Genomic DNA, 4,945 nt, shown 5'->3' with positions numbered 1-4,945 from the left:
TGAAGTGATCAAACAGCTTTTAAAATCTGGGAAGTGGGGTGGGTGCTTTCTCCTAGAAACATTTCTAGCACATGGTACATTCTCTGTTTTAGTACTTCTCTATCCATCTGTCTGACTGTAAGGAATATGAATTTGCCCCATGAGACTTGGGCGAAACAAAAATCATATTACCTTATTTTGAAAAATCTACATAAATCTTGCTCTGAACTCTTGTCTATGTTTAATATTAATTACTAGAGAGCTCCTCCTTGAGGTTGTTCATGATTCCCAGGGGACATTATATAGTTTATCCTATGTCATCATGGAGGAAAGGATTCTTGACTTGAGTTCATTCTAGTTGCCTAGTTGTCAGGCCTGTTGCTCAAGCCCATGTGACCTATTTTAAGGTAGGCTACTCTTTGCTTGTGTAGTTGCCTTCCTCCACGGTCACCTCAGCCCCAGAAGCCTTCTCCAAGGCTCAAAATACCACAGCAATGGAGACAGAGCCACCAGCCTCCTATATCCATTCCCTACTGAGGTCCTTCCACCTACTGAGATTCTGAGTGGGAATAAGATCCAAGTCCCTACTCACCTCAGGAAATCACCCACGAGTCTCGGTCACCCCCCTTCTTCAATTCCAAATAATAACTTATGTCCACTCCCCTTCTGCGAGAATCCCGCATAATCTTCCCCCACAGGGCTGACTTCAGGAGAGTTTAACTTTCTTACTGAAGAGTTCTGTTTGTATTTGCTGAGCGGAGAGGGGCAATTGTAATTTAAGGGGGAAGAGATCTCACCTTCTCAGCTGCAAGATAGAAAAGGAGGGCATTTATTTTATCACAGTGGATTGACGGCAGGGAAAACAAAATTTAAACAGCAATCAGGATTTACCAGATGGCTGCGTGTGTATGTCCACCGCTTCCCCGCAGTCAGTGGTCTTCTTGAGGGTGGGAGCTATGTTTCCTTCATGGGTGGGTCCTCAGCACTCAATATAGTGCTATTGTATGTTATCAGTCAATAAGTATTAGATCCATGGATTGAGTCTATTGTAGATTATTATTCTTATCTTCTAGAATAATGCCGGTTTTAGAACTTTCAGGTGCATCAAAGTGTAAAACTAGTTGAATAGAACTCAAAAAAAAAAAAGCTGTGCTCTCCAACCGTACCATTTCAATGAATTTTCTTTCACAGATAACGTCATATTGGCTGTCAAACATGTAAATTGGAATTTTAAAATTCTGAAATCTAAAATAGATTTCAGCTCTGCTTTTTACCCTTGAGAAGTCATTCTATTTCTTTGTGCCACTGTGTCTATTCACATAATGCGAAGCTAGTAAAGTGTTCTGAATATAAATGGAAAGTACACACTGTTCATTGAGGGCAGAGAAATACCTTTGAAAGTGTAATATTTGACTTGTACACAGATATTTGTACTTTGCTTCTGTTACATATTTAGCAGTGAGTTTATATCACTGACAAATATCAAGAAGATTTCGTGGGAGAACAAGGAAGTACCTTGCTTACTCTGCAGTCACCAGAGCACACGTCGAAGCCTGTGTGATTTCGCTACCTCTGTTCATAAAATTCCCTCATTGAAAATGTCATTTTAAGCCGATTTTCAACCTCACAAGCTAAAGCCCCATGCTGCTGCTTTTCAGTCCTTCACTACCTAATAAATATATACCAGCAGACCATTACCACCTAGGAATGATTACAGTCACTCTGGTAGCAACGGCTTATAGGACTTGTTACAGCACAAATTAGAGAAAAGCTTAAACTCAAGAGACCAAAATGACCCACAAAGGTTTATTTATTCAGTATGTATTTATCGAGATATCTTAGGCAAGGAGCTACAGCAGGCTCCGATGAAAACTATGATTTATCAGTAACTGCTGTCCTCAAGAAGATTGCCATTTCCAGAGGTGGAAACAACACAAACACACAAAGAACTGTAATTCAGGACATAAAGTGATGAATACTGTAAGAGGAACAGAGTTCAAAAGAGGTAGTGACAACTTTCCGCCAGAGGAATTGGGCGCTTCCCCTTAGAAGAGTCATTGAACTGTGCCTTAGAAAATGGGCTACGTGGCATTTGGACGAAGGATCACTAGGAGGGAAGCTATTCCAAACGCAAGGAGTGCCTTGAGCAAAGACACACAGGCCACAACAGGCAAATCAGCTCCCCCAAACGACAGCAAACATTTGTATTTCCTCCTTGGGTATATTAACTATGTGTATTTCATTGGAATAATGAAAGATATTATCATGAAACATACTCTATATTTACTATTTCATACATATTAAAAAATTGACCAATAGAAAATATATTAAGAATAAAACAGTACTTTCTGAGTTTTCTTTGATTGCTTTTCACATTTACTTGCAAAGTAATTTCTTCATTCAGAACTGCTATTGTATTAGTATTCTCCAGAGAAGCAGAACCAATAGGATATGTGTGTGTGTGTGTGTGTGTGTGTGTGTGTGTGTGTGTGTGTGAGAGAGAGAGAGAATATGTGTGCATGTGTACATATATGTACATGTATATATACATACGGTCAGGTCTCTGAATCTGCAGATAAGGAGGGTCAACTGTGTACTGTGTCATTTTAGATACGGGACTTGAGTATCCGTGGATTTTGGTATCTGTGGGGGCTCCTGGAACCAATCCTCCATCGATACCAAAGAATGACTGTTTATGTTATGTATACTCACACACACACATACATACATATACCTTTTGCATTGGTTGGAAAGAAAGAGATTTTTTTTTTAAAGAATTGTCTCATATGATTGCAGGGGCTGGCAAGTCTGATATTTGGAGGGCTGGCCAATTGGCTGGATATTTTGGCAAGAGTTGGTATTGTAGCCTGAAGTCTGCAGTCAGCCAGGAGGCAGGATTCCTTCTTTTTTCACAGAACTTTAGTTTTTTTTTTCTTAAGGTCTTCAACTGACCCACATTATGAAGGGTAGTCTGCTTTTCAAAGTCTACTGATTTAAATGATTTTTTTGTGTGTGAAAAATACCTTGACAGCAACATCTACACTGATATTTGGTGAAACACCTAAGTACTATAGCCGAATCAAGTTGACACACGAAAGTAATCATCATAGTTACCATGAATCATAAAAACATGGCACTAATGAAAAGAGGAAAAACAGTATCTCTTATTTGTCTATGTAATTCATCATAGTTTTGTAAACATTTTTGCACATATAATGTTAAAAACCCTGTGAGGAAAGGAGGGGGCATCTTGCTAGCAACAGTTTCTAAATAACAAATCTGAGACACGGATTCACAATTTTGAAGTTTAAGGAGCTAGAAGTGGTACAGTTGGTATCAGAATGGAACTGATGTCTTCTGACTCACCTAATGATCTTTCCATTGCACCATCTACTAGTTTTCCAATACAAATTCCTATAGCATTTATTATCTGTAACACTCTCTTGACACTTAGTTAAATGTGTCTTTATTGACATATGTTCTATCTCGCCAATTAAATTCTAAGACATGCCTTATTACAGACAACCCTGTTATATCCTATATATAATTGAATATCAATAAGTATTTTTTGAGTGAATTCTGCTACAAATCCTATTTACACTGGGTTAAAATTTGTTCATACAGCTTATGGTGAAAGACTCTTTGAATTAATTTTCAAGGCACGTGGCTGAGGCTGTGTTGCAGTGCCTTTTACAAGGCTGGCAAGTCTGAAAGGCCTAAATTCTTTGTATTAAAAAAGGCTTATGAGTTGTGTGAACTAATTTCTTTATCTGTAAAATAGAAAATGATACTAGAACCTCAAGAATGTGTTGTGTGAATAGAAAGTGGGTTACTATTTGTATAACAGGTACAAATAGCTCCATCACACTCAAGGTACAAGAGATGTCATGGTTCCTTATTTTCTAAATAAAGCCATCTCCAAATCACAACTCATCAAGGTCAAATTATCAAATCCAATATAAGTGATTAATTGAGGTTATCCTCATTGGAGCTTACAAAATCCCTGGGGCTTACATATTCCTAGGAAAACAGGGTAGGGCTTGGATCTTGGTCAATAGGGGCGACTATTTCCCTCCTTGGCTCCATGTGGTTGCTATACTGGGACACAACCTTCACAGACATGGATGGCAGCTCAGTCTTCTAAATGCTCCACAACAGTTGGGCACTGCTTCTGTGCCATACACTGGAGATGGCCTCCTTGGGTGGACTGACCAGGATATGCTTGCAGTGTGTCTCTCTGGTGACTCCTTAGCCACAAACATCTTACTCGAGGTGCTCAAGATGCAGCACTTAAGGGCAATTCTCACAGGTATTCAAACATCCATTCTCATACGAGGACTTGTTATCTCCAGAATGCTGAGTCCAGGCACTTGAAGAAACCTACAATCCTCCCCATGTCTCAATCGGGAAACAACCTCCAGCGTTGGGCCATTCTCCCAAAGCCTCCTTTTCATCCCCTTTGGGATAGTCCAGTTTTGAATCCCCATATTGGCTGAGGGCTTTGAAATGAGTCCTGTTACTCTCACTCTGAGGATAAAGGAAATCTAGATTTCAGAGGCTTAGAGCCGTGGCATTATTCTTTGGTGAAAACACAACAGAAAAAAATCAAAATATTAATTTCTCAGTAAATCACAGTGATGCACAGGCAAGTCACTTAGCATAGCATAACTGCTCAACATATGCTGCTTTTTATCCCTGTTATTTGGAAGACTGTAAGTGCATATTGATCATGCTCCACTGAACATTCTGTATGTCGAGAAGAGAAGGGTATAGGGCACGAGTCTGGCTTTTAGAGTCACACAGCTCAGGGGCTGCTTCCTGGCTCTGCTGCTTGTTATCTCTGTGCACTCAGGTGACTTACCTCACCCAGCCTCAGTTTTTCTTCTGTAAAATCAACTGTGTAGGTTAAATGCACATAACCTATAGCCTAGGCTTCACCTGACAGGACATATAAATAATTCTCATT

The sequence above is a fragment of the Hippopotamus amphibius genome, chromosome 4 (genome assembly GCF_030028045.1).
Source record: "Hippopotamus amphibius kiboko isolate mHipAmp2 chromosome 4, mHipAmp2.hap2, whole genome shotgun sequence".
In the NCBI taxonomy this organism is placed as follows: Eukaryota; Metazoa; Chordata; class Mammalia; order Artiodactyla; family Hippopotamidae; genus Hippopotamus; species Hippopotamus amphibius.
This window is presented reverse-complemented; position numbering follows the sequence as displayed.